Source organism: Crinia signifera, chromosome 9, assembly GCF_055691185.1.
Source record: "Crinia signifera chromosome 9, ASM5569118v1, whole genome shotgun sequence".
In the NCBI taxonomy this organism is placed as follows: Eukaryota; Metazoa; Chordata; class Amphibia; order Anura; family Myobatrachidae; genus Crinia; species Crinia signifera.
In genome coordinates, this window is record NC_139225.1 from 116,514,035 (window position 1) to 116,529,660 (window position 15,626).

Sequence of the window (15,626 nt, forward strand, 5' to 3'; positions counted from 1 at the left end):
CTTGCCTACTCTTCCAGGACATCTTGGATACTCCAGAATCACGATTGGCTCTCCCAAATGTCTGGAAACTTGAGCAAGTCTACCAAAGACATTATGTGACCGCCCACTTCCTGAGTGAGGTGGCCATTTCCAAGGGCTTGAAAATGCGATTTGGGCTAAATGACATCATTGTTTTACATATATACAATGTCACGATTACTGTCAGGGATATAGGAATGGGACCACTTTGATGTCACCACAAACCAGACTACTCCCTCCCAAATAGTGAAGCTGAAAAGCCAGCAAGTACAGTATGTGCTTACATATGGAGAGCATCGCTAAAGAGCGCTGTCACCTTCATACAGTAGAGGCAACAATGTTTTAGGCAGAGACAGGGGCGTAACTATATATTTGTAGGCCCCATAGCAAAAGTTTGTAAGGGCCCCCTTAGCAATTGATGGTGATGAATGTATGGTGATTAATAAACATATTAAAACATATTACTTAGAATCTAAGGACCAGATGTATCAAGCTTCAAAAGTGATACAATGAAGAGTGATAAACAACCAGCCAATCAGCTCCTGCCTGACATTTTTCAAACCTAGCCTGTAACATGGCAGGTAGGAGCTGATTGGCTGGTCGTTTATCACTCTCTACTATATCAGTTTATGAAGCTTGATACATCAGGCCCTTAGTCTTAGATGGTAAAGATGGGCCCCCTTCAGTTCTGGACCCCATAGAAGCTGCACCCCTTGCACCTATGGTAGTTACGCCCTTGGGCAGAGACATGCAAGCCGAATAATTAAAATTATTAGGTGTGCATAAATTACATACAGCAAAATTATATATATATATATATATATATATATATATATATATATATATATATATATATAGACATTGCTTGGGGGAGCATACATTTTAGGGGTACTCAAGCCCCATAGTGCGGGAGCCAACAGACTAATCAAATATTTATGAAGCTTCTAGCATCCCGTGTATTAGTATTCCTGGTCATAATGTGCCTGAGTAGCTAGTTCCAGGCCAATAGTTATGCTTCACTCTGGTTACTACTAGTTTACCATACAAAGGGGGGTGATTCAGCATGGGCCGCATAATTCATAAAACCGCTATTTGGCAATTCTGCGCATGCCGCAGCACACATGCAAGCCGCAGCACACATGCACAGGGGCTCACATTGCGGTTGCATTCTGGAAAATGCGATCGCAGTCTTAATGACAGCAGGGGGTGGGGGAGTAAGGGGCAGATGACAGCTGTAGATGTTTGCAGGTCACAGATGTATTAAATATAAGCATTGTACACACGGTGGGTAGCAAAATGGCACAGTGTTCAGCCACATGCAGTCTCGATGCACAACCTCACGGCGTCGGTATCGCATGACTAAGTAGACTGTGCAGGCAGGTCTACCATGACCTGTAGAATGTATTTGATCAAATAGCGAGATAGTGTAAACCTTAAGTGCAGGTAGACAAAATCAGATAGTCAATATTGGCCATTAGCTTAAATCTCACACCCATAGGCATTGAAGGCAGCCATATCCTACCCAGAAACCCACAGACTTAATAATGACTCTCCAAACAATGGAAACATGCACAGTTTATTTCGACATGATAACTCATATTTTGCAATACACGAACTTTCGCTGTATTTACGAAGTCATTTTAAGGTTAAATGAAGCTGCTGCACAATTGGAAAGACTTCCAATCTATAAGGAAGTAGTCAGTCATATCATCAATGCATGTTCTTCAGCCTGGTCTTCCCATCATTCAATTCATTTATTAGACTGGAACTTCATGGTCACAACTTGATTACTGGTCATCTGAGATACAGGAGAAATAATAGACAGTTTTCATTCTCATAAACAGGTGCGGATAACCTAGATAACAGTGTGGAATGAACTGTGCAACCTGGGTCATGCTAAAGGTATACAGAGATGTCATCTCTAAGTGCTGCCTACCAATATGCCAGGTCTAGCCTGCAGTGTGAATGGGGTCTGACCTGGCAGTCACATGGGTTGTATCTGTGTTTGAAAACCTAGGTCGGATTGGCATTTTATTGGGTAAAGGTATATCAACCCCCTTCACTGGTAATCCCGAGAATTTTCCGGGCTATGCTTTAATGCCCAAACTGGCAAGCCCGGAAAATTCTTGGGAGTGCCAGTGTTTAGCGGCTCCCTCTCCTCCTCCATGCCTCACACCCCCCCCCCCCCCCCACAGCTTTTGTATTACAGCCTGCGGCACTGGCTTATGACAAACCAGGTTGCCGCATGCAGAGACGGGGCGCCGGGGTGCAGGGACGGCCAGCAGCTGACATAGTGTTCATCGGCGCTGCCCGGACCCTACACACAGCGTGGTGTGTTTTTTTTTTAGGCAGGGCTTCCCCAAAAACACTCGCCCAGTGGGGAGCGCTACCTTAAAAAAAAAACACCACTGAAGGTGTCAATAGGCTTTTTTTATCATTTAAATGCAGTTAAAGCCATTATATTCGATTTAAAAGCAAACCTCTCTTTAACCAAGCATTTTGCCAATAACCATTATGCTCACAGCAGCACAGAGTATTTAGCATGACTAGTGCTTATTTTGAATCTAAAAATATTATTTTAAAAAAATTTTGTACCTGTAATTTTTACTACGGCTCAATATAGCAGTGCAATCTTTTTTTTTAGGAACCCTTTCTAATGTAATAATAGAGACCATGCACTCCAAACACAAAATGAATAGTATGTGCAACATGGATACAAGTGAGACAATGGATATTTAAAAAAAAAAACAATAGATACAGTACACAGAATTTTTAAGCTCCAAAGTCAGCTACAGTCAGAATCCATGTTTCAATTCAGACCTTCTGCTTTTATCTATATTTTAAACCCCACACAAGGTATACAAGGCGAATAGTGCTGTTACCGTCTCAGGGACTTAAATAATATATGAAGAACAGAAGTTGCTCAGAAAAAAAAAGGCTGGAGAGAGAAAATAAATAGAAAAAAATGATGTGTATTGAGAAAGCCCTTAGTTCCACGGACACCACTCACTGCACAAACTGATGCTGGGTACACGCTGAGGGCCGGATTCTGGTTGATTCAGTAAGCTGTGAAGATCACATGCTTACCGAGTGCCAGAGAGCCTGCCCCGCCGAAAATCCCCCCCCCCGCCACCGTTTCCCCTCGCAAACATCCATCGAATGATTTCTCCTGTCTTTGCAAATAATAGTCTGTCTGAACTGACTTTTATTTGCGGATACCCGGGACGAAGGCAGGGCAGGCAGCTGATGTCATGGGATGTCAGCTGCCCGCCCCATCCGGCAGGCATTGGCCCGTCCGAATACCTATAGGAAAGCCTTGCATTTTCATGGAAACATCCCCGTCCCTCCCTGCTGTGAAAGGCTCGGTGAGTAACTAGCCGCAGCCTTTCAAAGTCAGCACATGCATCGGAAATGCGCATGCGAAAGCCCCGACCATTGGGGCAGGAGCCAAATTCGGAACACTACGTGTGATCCAGAATCAGCCCCATAGTGATATTTTAGCTGTTAGATCAAATAGCCGCTATATTACAATCGGGTCAATGTGGGGTAAACGATGGGGTAAATTTACTAAGATGAGAGTTCTATTGAAGATGGGATGTTGCCCATAGCAACCAATAAGAATCTAGTTCTTATTTATTTAGCACCTTCTAGAAGATAATAGATTGTCTTTTACATTTCCTTTAACCCCCAAGTGAAATCTACTGTATTTGGCAGGTTTGAAATCACAAGGGTTTATTTACTAAGATGGGAGTTCTATTGAGGATGTGATGTTGCTATGGGAAACCAATCAGATTCTATTATCTTCAAGGAGGCCTAAATAAAAAATAAGTAGATTCTGATTGGTTTCCCATAGCAACATCACATCCTCAATAGAACTCCCATCTTAGTAAATAAACCCTTGTGATTTCAAACCTGCCAAATACAGTAGATTTCACTTCCATCTTAGTAAATTTACCCCGATATGTCTGTGAGTGGTGTTCACAAACTCTGTCCGTTTCGGCTCTACAGCATGGCTGATGGCTAATAAATATCTGCAGCAATATTGGTGCATCTGTCGGTGTGTACAGGCTGCTCACCTGTGCACTTTACTCCAGGGTGAGTAAACTGAAATGGCCGCCCAGCTGTGACATCAGGACAACATATCAAGTGGCCAATAGGTAAATGTCTATAATTTGGTTTACCAACATGTCATCCTAGTGAGTAACCAATGCTCACATAGGTTGCTAACTGTTGGGAGGATGATTGGACCCAACTAACAAAACAATTCTAAAGAGGAATGATTAATGAAATGGATTACTGCAACAAAATCTTGTAGATTTTTTTCAGTATGCAGTGAATATTTAGCCCTTGCTCCACTTAAGATTAAAACCTATATTTGCTGTCACCATAGTCACCAGCTCCTACCTGACATTTTTCAAACACAGTCTGTGACATGACTGGTAGGAGCTGATTGGCTGGCTGTTTATCACTCTCCATTTTATCACGTTTGAAGCTTAGAGAATCTGTCCCTTAATCTTTTAATCACTACAGTAAATGCAAAAACATATATGGATGACACATGTATGTAGTGGTATGACAATGGTCTAGTACAATTAACAATGCAAGCACACATAATTGATTTCTGGGCACTTCTTTTAATAGAATATATTTCTAAAAAGCAAAAGTCTGTGGTAAAAGGTATTGCTGGTATTGCTAGCGGCAGGTAAATGTTTATAAGGTGTGCACAGCATTAGGGGTTTCCTGTGCACCCCTAACACTCAATGTGCGCACACCTATGCCTGTAACATGGACATGCATACACACCAAGGTTCATTTTTCTTCGCAGGAGACAGTAAAATATATATATGTGTTTTTTGTGTGTGTGTGTGTGGCAGAAAACCTGTAGGAAATTCATGGAAGTATGAGAAAAATATAATACTCCACATACGGTAGAGTGTTTTAGTCAGCAAGTGAACTCATGAGGCAGTAACGCCAGCGGCGTAGCGCCCTGCTCCCAAAGCTCGCCCGCTTGCCGTTTCCCCACTGTGCCCGGCTGGAGATGGAGTCCCAGGGTTCGCATAAACACTGACCAGGGACTCAGTTTTTAAAAATGGGCGGGTTACCTGGGACGCGCCCCGCGTGGATTGGTCAGGCAGGGCATGAGGGACATGGATTCCTGGGCAATAGCAGCGGAGGGGACGGCAGCATCGCGGGAATGCGGGAATGCGGCAGCGCAGGAGTCACCGGCTGGGAAGGGGAGCTGGGAGCGGCCAGAACCACCACCAACCCCACCCCTCGGCGCCTATTCATTGCCGCACGCTGCAGTCCCATCTCTTTCCTCTCCCCCGGGCTTTGAGCGTGCACTACAGCAGGCTGCTGGGGAAGCTGCCGGCTGTGATCTGTCTTATATTGTAAGTGGCCGCGCATCTCCAGAGTAACACTTTTTTGCTGGATGTGTTAAAATTGGTGAAAGAACCTGTCCAAGCGAGCACCCTAACAAGTAATGGAGTTGTATGCCATTTGAGTGCCGGACTCAGTACATGTATCTCTCTCTCTCTATATGCAGTATGTACTGTATAAGCAGAAGTACTGGGGCATTATGGTGTGTGGCATAATATGTACTGGGCATTATGGTGTGTGGCACTATTGTGTGGGACCCAGAAAAGGACAGTTAGGACCCTGTTTTTTGACCCTGTTTTTTGAACATGAGGGGTCCCGGGACCCACTATTTTTTGTTTTGTTTTCGCGATCACTGAGTCCGCCACTATTTTCAATGCAAGTCTACCGCTGGACCGCTAGCCAATAGGCACTTGTGGTCCAGCAGCCAATCAGAAGCAGCATTGGCTGCTGGACTGTGAGTGCCTGTTGGCTAGCGGTCCAGTGGGGGACTTGAGCTCTGGCAGCCGGGTACAGTGGGGAGTGGGACAGCTGGGCGGACAGGAGAGCGAGCAGGCTGAATTCCCCCTTGGAAACAAGCAATTTAAGTCCCCCTTGGCAACAAGCAATTTAAGTTCCCCTTGGCAACAAGCAATTTTAGTCCCCCTTGGCAACAAGCCTTTTAAGTCCCCCTTGGCAACGAGCATGAAGCCCCTTGGCATTGAGCATGAAGCCCCTGGCATCGAGCATAAAGGTAAGGGGCACTTATGTGTCAAATGTGCAATGGGCATTATGGTTTGTTATATATTCTGTAATGGGCATTACAGTTTGTTATATAGTATCGGGCATCATGTGTGGCCTTATGTGTAATGGCATTATGGCATGTGGCTTTATGTGTAATGGGTATTATAAAGTTCACTAAAATGTGCAATGGGCATTATGGTATGTGGTATAATATTAGGCCGAACCCCCTTTTTTGCCACGCAAGAGTACAAATCGGGTGTCCCGAAACATGCCCTTGCTCCGGGCACCGGGGCACCTAGCTACACCACTGAGTAACGCTACAGTATGCCCCTGGACTGTTACTGTTAAAGGTGCTCTAAAGGGAAAGGCTGATTGTGAATTCTGTACTCCATAATCCTGATTTTTGTCAGATCTGCTGACAAAATTTTAAATGGGATTGGTTATCAGCCAACAAAAGTTACCCTCATCTGTACTGAATGCTCATCACTTTTTCATTGCTTCTGTAATTATTCTTGAAAGAATAGGCCAGGTTTGATTTGTACAGCTGGTATCTGGTCAAATGGTTGACAGTATTCATGTTGATGTTCATAATGTCATTGTCATAATGTTGACATCAGACCGATGACATGGTTCAAACTGTTGACAACCTGAAACTGTTGATTGGTTCACAATGATAACATCTGAAATGTCAACATTCTAAAGGTGCTGATGGTTACAGTAGGTTCTACTGGGGATAGAGGGAGTTAGGGTTATATTGCAGGGAGGTGGGTAAGGGTTACATCTGTGTGTGGGGAAGGGGGTAGGGTTAGGCTGTAGGGAGGATTAGGGTTAGCACCAGGGAGAGGTCTAAGGATGGGGAGAAATACTCACAGGCATTCAGGAGCATGACAGGTCCATGTCAGAAGTCACACTTACGGAGTCCCCTGGAAGAAAATTCTGGAGCCGTTGCAAATAGAATTTAAAGGCCATTAGATCACCAGGGACAATTCGTCGACATATCCAGTCGATGAGATAAATGTCAGCATGGTCACTGTCCTTAGCTTGCAGAGAAGCTGAAGAACAAAGAACAAACAAGATCCAGAGCAACATCGAAAGACTGATAAACTATGAGGCAAATTTATAGGGTAGAATCCCCATACATTAGGCCAACTTGTCCTAAGGACAAGTCAGACCCATTTCTCCTGCGAGTCACCCGGCAGCCCCCTGGGAGGCTAACATACAATTTGGCCCTTGATGTGCCATTTTTACATGTGATAAATCGCATGCGATTTATCACATGTAAAAAAAAAGGGGGAGCTGAAGGGCAGTGAGGAGCAATGGGGTGGGTGGCAGGTGCAGCAGTGGTGAGGAGCAGTAGGGTGGGTGGCGGGCAGCGGGTGCAGTGGCGGTGACCAGTATAGCGGGCGGGCAGCGGCAGCTATTAGAATTATAAAATAATGTGTCAAATGACAGGCCAGCTTCTGATTGGCTGAGAGAGCGCACCCTTCTGGTGGCCAGTGATTGGCTGAGAGAGCTCTCACCCAATCAGAGGCCAGCCAGTCATTTGACACATTATTTTAACATTCTAATAGGCTGCGGGCTGCCTGCCCGCTGCCGGAGTTAAGACTTCATCATACATGCTGCACATCCGACCTGCTGCTCTGGTCCGATGCGCACGGGACCGCGCATCGATTTCGATCAAATGTCACACACATGAGATTTTGGGCCGATTTCACCCGATTTATCAGCCCAAGTGCCAAAATCGTGTGAAATTGGCCCAAAATCACATAGTGTATGGGCACCTTAAGAAAGATGTTAAATCAGTCTTTATTTATCTAGAGCTTCCATTCAAACGTGCCATCCAGAGAAAGCACCAAGTCCAACAATGAATGACTACAAAACCAAACTCACCTCTTTCCTAACAATATATGGCATTTGAAGAGCAGGCTTCTATTGGCAAGTAATAGAGACCGGGTGATACAGACCCCTGTATAGGAATGCAAAATGTTCACTGAAACCCAGATCCAAAAACGTTGCCATAACTCTATGTGGGTACGTACTGTATAAATAAATGTAATTAATGGCTTGAGAGAGGAGACAGGCAGGGCCCATGGTAGTGTATTCTGTGCCCTTCCAAAAACTATACATTTGCACCCTCTCATACTGTACAAATGGGTGAGGTCTCACAGGGAAGGGGAATAGCCCTGAAGAAGTTAAAAAGTGCCCAGCAACTGCAAAAGATGGCCAGTAAGTAGGGTAAGGTAAGCCTGCAATTATGACATGAACCCGAGGAAACAACATACAGAAGGTTGGTCTCTGAAGTAGATGCTTGTGTAACTAGCAGCCAATAGAGCATCAGTGGCAACGAAAAGATTCTGCACATATCTGAAGTCATATTGAAATTTTAAAGGTTATCCCTTTGCTTGAAGTACCTCATATAACCAGGTTGCAACAACTTATTAAGGGAGCAGTCAGCAGTACAACGATTTGGGGACAGAACCTTGTGTGATTTGAGGCCCTGTGATCTGGAACCCCGAAACTGCCATATTAGAGAAGATGGCACTGTCATGAACGCTAAGGGGCTGCCCAACCCAGTTGACTCCCAGGGTTCTACTTGATGATAGAACAAGTGAAAAACATCTGGAGCCAAGCCTATTGCCTGTAGGATGGTGTGGCTAGGATTTGGGTCAGCTAGTACAACCTCTGACCTCATATTGGAGGTCATTAGTAAGGCCACATCCTGAACCGCTGCCCGGTAGGTGGTTTCAGGTTTGAGATGCCTAATTAGACCACAAGATACAGTAGTTATTGGCCATAGGTGACTTGCAGGGATATCCTACATACTACCTGCAGTCATTTACAAGGCAAAACCCCCCAAGTTGGCTAGAGAATCCCATGTGGACACCACAGAACAAAGGTGTTCCTTGATGCGGGCAGGGAGTTGGACAGCTCTATAAGGATGGGACATCATCATTAAGAAAAAAAGGAACAATTGAAGAAATAAGCAAAATTTAATTAGATCAGAAAGAAAAGGGGAAAGGAAAGAATCTGCCTTATACAAAAGAATAGGAGACAAATACATCAGCTCTTTCCTGTATCCTGGAAATTTCTACTACGCAGAAGGAAATGCTGCAAACTAGCAGACCATAAAAAAAAACAAAATATACCACTTCCTATAATGCTACAGGCTACAATTTAGATCTATCATCCAAAACAAAATGGCAAACAACAATTAAATCTCAAAGGGGTCTTGGTCAAACAAGTTTGGGGCTTAACTAAGCTCAGACACACTGTAAGCCTTGTCCTTGACTTATTTTTAGTGTAACTTATGCCAATTTATACAACAACTCTGCATCAGACGTTAAATGTTTAATGATACCTCAATTGATAAAAGCAAATTAAATAACCCTTGGAATGTGATGGAACAGGAGATTCAAAAAGAGATACAAACAGAAAGGGTGTGCAGGAATCCAACCGTCCTGGGGCAAAAAGTGTCCTACCTAGTACTAGAAAGGTGTACTCAAGTGACCCGTTAGTATAAATAATCAATATAAATATATTTATTCAACATAATGTATCTAATACCCCTTTCACATCGCACTTTTAAAATGGTATATTGCCGTTTTTTTTTCCATTTTAAAACGTTTAAGGCTGCAATGTGAAAGTGCCAGAGTTGATTTACCGGTTAAAGTTAACCAGTATTTCAACACGGTTAAAAAGCAGAGTCCTACACGTTTTAAAGCCGTTTTTTGGCAGTTTGAACAGCTCTATTTCAATGGCTTGAAACGTGTCCCTTGGGGGTTAAACGGGTTGAATTTTGAATGGTATTAAATGATTTTTAAAACGGTTTTCACCTGCAATGTGAAAGGTCTCAAGGCTCAGACCCGTTTTAAAGTCCCATTTAAGATTACTGTGTCATTACCCATTTCTGCAATGTGAAAGCAGTATTAGAAATGATGCTGTTAAAACTTGGATTAATTTAAATGAATGATTTTGGCTGTTGTGTTCTCATTTTGTCAACATGTTTGACAATGTTCACTGAAAAAAAAAAAAGACTTTAAAAAAGCGCATAAAATATACATGTGACTTATTCTGTTTGTGTATAATCTGCATACTGTAGATGCGCAACTTAAATGTATGTTAGCCAAAATAAATTAATTAATGACAGGCTCATCAGAGTTTTCATATGTAAATTATGGACTTTCATTATTTCCTTTGCACTTTCTTTCTGAATATGTAAATATATCTGTAAGTGGAAATGTTTTTTTATGCACTGTACTCTTAAACAGCAGGGGGCTCTCAGCTTGGTTACAGACCAGGGAGCTGTCTTCTCTAAGATCCCACAAAATTACCCTTGATCAAAGGGTCGTTTGTCAGTCTCCAATTGAATATATTTAAATATGTAGATGGTTAAAGAAATGTCTTTTTTTTTTTAACAAGTCACTTTATGTTAACTCATTTTTCTATACTTTCTTTTATATTTTTTCACAAATAGTTTAGGTTTTATCTTTGCAGATTTTCTTGTTGTTGCGAAAGGCATAAAATGTTTTTGATATTTTTTTTTAAATTCATTTTTAAACAGTAATCTCCACAAGGACATGTACATTTTATTGTAACAATATTTATTTTAACACAGCTGGGATTTCTGTTGAATTAGCTGTTGCTGTAGTCACTGTAAACTGTTGAAGCCAAAGACGTAGAGGCTCTAGGCTTTATCTCAGACCTCCTGATGGGCAGCACTATACAAAGCTCTGTGAGTCTTTCCACCCATTGACCTTCTTTTGTAATTCACAGTCATCGGGAAGTTTTCATATTGTTCTTCTTCTACACAGAACTTGGATATTTTGGATCATGTACATTTATATAAATCTCTTGAGATATTTGGAGATGTAATCGCCTACGAGGTGCAGGATGTTCTGGAATTTCTGCGAGTCTGCCTGTATTTTGAAAGCAGCGATCGATCGTATACAAGGCAAACCTGTCCTGTTTTTGCCTTGTTAACCCTTTCAGGTCCAACATCTAGTCACGTCAACAGCCCTAGCGCTAGTTGCAGATCCAATGGTGAGCCACTTTAAAAATAAGAACATTGTTCAACATTCAATGAAGCCATTTTTTAAAAAATGTTTCAAAATTTCAGTTCATTTAAACATTTAAACCAGGCTGAACTGGAAAAAAAAAATTGGACTGCAAAGGGTTAATGATTGCCTATTCAAAACTACATGCATACTCGCAAATGATCTAGTGTACTGTAGTTGGAATCCAAAGTTTGTGTAAATTATACGATATATAAATTGTAGTATTAGTAATTTACAAAATAGTTTTTTTATAAGTGAATGATGTTGTTTTAGTTTAGAAATTTTCACTTTGAATTGTATTTATATAATAATAATAATGATATTTATATAGCACTTTTCTCCCAATAGGACTCAAAGTGCTTCACACATTGTCTTTACAGCTCGAAATACAAAACAAACTTAACAGTAGATGTCAGTGAAATGCTTGAGTAAATAAGTATGTCTTTAGTCTATTTTTAAAGGATTCTATAGTGGGCGCTTCTCGCACTGTGCGAGGAAGAGAGTTCCACAGAGTTGGAGCAGCATAGTTGAAAGCTCGACCCCCAGATGAATTCAGGGAGATTCTGGGTACTGTTAGTAGTCCTTCTTCAGTGGATCGTAGTAATCGAGTAGGACAGTAAGGGATCAGCAGCTGTTGCAGGTACCTTGGGCCCTGGTCATGTAGGGCCTTGAAAGTGAGTAAGCCAATCTTGAAAACGATTCGCCATTTTACAGGTAGCCAGTGAAGGGCGTAGAGAATGGGAGTTATGTGGCAGGAGCGGGGCTGGTTAGTTAATAGTCTGGCGGCTGCATTTTGTACCAGCTGCAAGCGGTGCAATTCTTTTGCTGGAAGACCCAGGTAGAGAGCATTGCAGTAGTCTAGTCGTGATGATATAAATGCATGTATGACTTTAGGAAGGTCTTCTGAGGGAATTAAATGCTTGATTCTGGCTATGTTTCTCAGATGAAAGAATGAGGATTTGATTGTGGCTGACACCTGATGTTTAAGTGTCAGGCCATTATCCAGGACAACACCAAGATTCCGCACATGATCAGAGTTTTTTAGTGCTGTGCCCCCCAGCTGAAGACCTGTCAGTTGGCTATGCTGCCGTCTTGTCCTGTGATTTATCATCAGGACTTCTGTTTTATCTGGGTTCAGTCTCAGCCAACTGGCACTCATCCACTCCTGGAGCTCAGCTAGGCAGCCATTTAAGGTTGTTATTGTGTTATCGGTGCCTGGAGCAAAGGACAGGTACAGTTGGGTATCATCTGCATAGCAGTGGTAGACCAGGCCGTGACGTCTGATTATGTCACCAAGTGGAAGCATGTATACTGCAAAAAGCATGGGAGATAGTATAGAGCCCTGTGGGACACCACAAGACAACGGCACTGGTGGTGAAGAGTATACTCCCGATGCCACTCTCTGTGACCTGCCAGCGAGAAATGATTTGAACCAGCTAAGGACTGTGCCACCCAGGCCACAGAAATTCTTCAGGCGCTCAATTAGAATCCCATGGTCAATGGTGTCAAATGCTGCAGAGAGGTCCAGAAGGATTAGGATTGAACAGTCTCCTCTATCCCTTGCATTTAGAAGATCATTGAGCACACATACCAGAGCTGTTTCTGTGCTATGTCTTCTCCTGAATCCTGACTGGAATGGATCATAAATGTCATGGGTTAACAGGTGGGTCTCTAGTTGAGTTGCAACCACTTTCTCAATAACCTTTCCTAGAAAAGGAAGATTTGATACTGGCCTGTAGTTGGTCATGCAGTCAGGGTCTAAATTAGATTTTTTAAGAAGTGGTCTGACTATTGCTTCCTTTAGTGGTTCGGGAAAAACGCCTGTCTGCAAAGAGCATTGAACTATTTTTGCAAATGCAGGGCCGATTATTTCCATACACCCTAAAAGAAGCTTGGATGGGGCAGGGTCCAGATCACAGGAGGAGGGACGCAACAGTCTGGAAATTCCAGCAATGTATTGTACATCCACTTGGTCAAAGATGTCCCATGAAGGCAAGTGTCTTAAACTGGCAGGCTTGGTCTGTTGGAACTCCTTTGGTGTCACTGTGGGGATTCCAGCCCGGATGATAGATACTTTATCTGCAAAGAATTTGGCAAACTCATTGCATCTTGACTGCGAGAGGGTTACATCAGGCTGCAGGCATGCTGGTTTGCAAAGCATCTCCACTGTACGGAAAAGCTGAGCGGGCCTATTTTTTGCTGTCATGATCTCATTTGAAAGGAACACTGTTTTCTTGCGGGTGATTGTTGATTGGTATATTCCAATGTGTTTGATTAGATTTAATTTATCCTCTGCCAGGTTTGTCTTCCTCCATCGTCTTTCAAGTATACGACCCCTTTTCTTGAGATCACGAATACTGTTGTCAAACCAGGGAGCTTGATGGTGTGGTTTGCAGGGTCGAATACGCAATGGGGCTATAGTATCCAGTGCCTCTGTCACAGCCCTGTTATAAAAATGGACTAGGGAACATGGATCTTTACAGGTCCCCATCACTGCTGAGAGGTTCAAGTTAGCTGCCATGGCCTGAGGAGTCATAGCCCTCCTTGGGCGATATTTGGTCAATTCCATGGGCACAGATCTATTTTGAGGGGTTGCGACTGAGAACCATATTGAGTGGTGGTCTGACCATGTGACTGGTATTTATTTATATTATTTGACATCATGGGGGTGTTAAATTAGCTGTAGTGTTAGGTGTAAGAAAAAGTCCACGTTTTGTTTATATACAGTAGCACCCTCTTTACAACAGTTCTCTAACGGTGTCGCGTCTTGGTAGAAAACCCATTGGTTTTGAAGTTTAGGCAGAGTTACTAGGTTTCTGTGCTTGAATCAAAATTTTTTTGGGCTCACAAAAATTCTTATAATCAAATAGCCTTTGCCTGCTCCATGAGATTTTTGTGGACATATAGGGCAAGATTCTAGTTCACTCTTTCTGACAAAATCCGTCTTAGATGGACAAAACCATGTGCATTGCAGGGGGGGGGGGGGGCAGAGAGAATTAGATTTGGGTGGTGTTTAACTTCACATGGTTTTGTCCACCTAAGAAGGATTTTGTCAGAAAGAGTGAACTAGAATAATGCCCATAGTCACAGGGAAAACCCCATAGCTAATTGAATAACCCCTATATGTATATATAAAAACTTGGTATCTTCTATATAGTATATCACACTGTATAATAAAAGATTTAAGGCAGATGTATAAAGCCTTTGAGAGATACAGTGGACAAGTTGCAGCCAATCAGCTTTGAGTTATAATTTATCTGCATAATGACAAAATCCGGTTGATTGCTATGGACAACGTTTCACTTAATCACTCTCAAAGGTTTAATACATCCCCACTTTATTTGTCACTGGTGATGTAATGAATTACAGTAAGTGCAATATGGCTGATCTTTATCATTAATTTGCTATAAAATACCATTAGGTTGACAATGGAAAGGTTGACAGGAAATATGTTTTTCACATCTTTTGGAGCCAACATGTGGGCCTACCATCCACTACGGCATGGTGGAAGAATAAAATAGTGTGCCCGAAGCATGGCAAACCACTTTGACGATGTCCATGCTGACTACTGTATGTTGACATTAAGTGCAATATGGCTGATCTTTATCATTAATTTGCTATAAATGAATTATAGTACCCCAACAGTGCAGACTTTCCTGCACAACTCTATGGGGTGCAATGCTAGTGGTTGTGAGGTGCCAGAGAAATGGTTAAAATGCAGCCATTGCCTGATCAACAAATGTTTAAATATTCTCTGCATCTGGCATATGAATATGGGTTTTCCACTAATTATGGAATACTGAATACAGTGAGAATGCCAGATTTTCTCTATCACGTCACACATAAATAGCAAAAGCGGTAAAGGCTACGCCTAAAAAAAATAATGATAATCAATATTTCAATGAATCACTATAAAATTAAAATATTCTTAATGTATCACTATATATATATATATATATATATATATATATAGAGAGAGAGAGAGAGAGAGAGAGAGAGAGAAAGAGAGAGAGAGAGAGAGAGAACGGCGGTAGTTCAAACAGTAACACTCAACAGGATTTGTGAAAAAAATCAAATATGCTTTATAGTTTTCCAACGTTTCGGGGCTCCAAACCACCCCTTTATCAATGTGTACAAACTTGGTTAGCAAACTTGGCTTGATAAAAGGGTGGTTTGGAGCCCCGAAACGTTGGAAAACTATAAGCCATATTTGATTTTTTTCACAAATCCTGTTGAGTGCTACTGTATGAACTACCGCCGTCTCTGGATGAAATTAATCCAGGAGGCACCCAGGTATTCGGTTATGCCGAGGTAGAGTGCCAGGCCTATATAAAAGGCTAAATTTCCTCACTTTTTTTAGGTGAAGTACCGCCAGTGACCACTAGAGGCCACTCGACAGACCAAATTACTCCTTAAAAGAAAGTGAAAGCAACTGATCTGTTTCAGGCTTCCTGG

At 42.3% G+C, this 15,626-nt stretch overlaps 1 long non-coding RNA gene across 1 annotated transcript in view; it reads right to left on the bottom strand.

Moving 5' to 3' along the window:
* Positions 1-1,649: 1,649 nt before the first annotated feature.
* Positions 1,650-15,626, bottom strand: part of LOC146036680 (uncharacterized) — a 48,336-nt gene continuing 34,359 nt past the window's right edge. Inside the window, exons 2-3 of the long non-coding RNA XR_014460925.1 lie at positions 6,988-7,169; positions 1,650-1,816 (exon numbers count right to left, since the gene is read on the bottom strand). This is a non-coding gene — a long non-coding RNA (uncharacterized LOC146036680). The remainder of the gene's footprint in view (positions 1,817-6,987; positions 7,170-15,626) is intronic.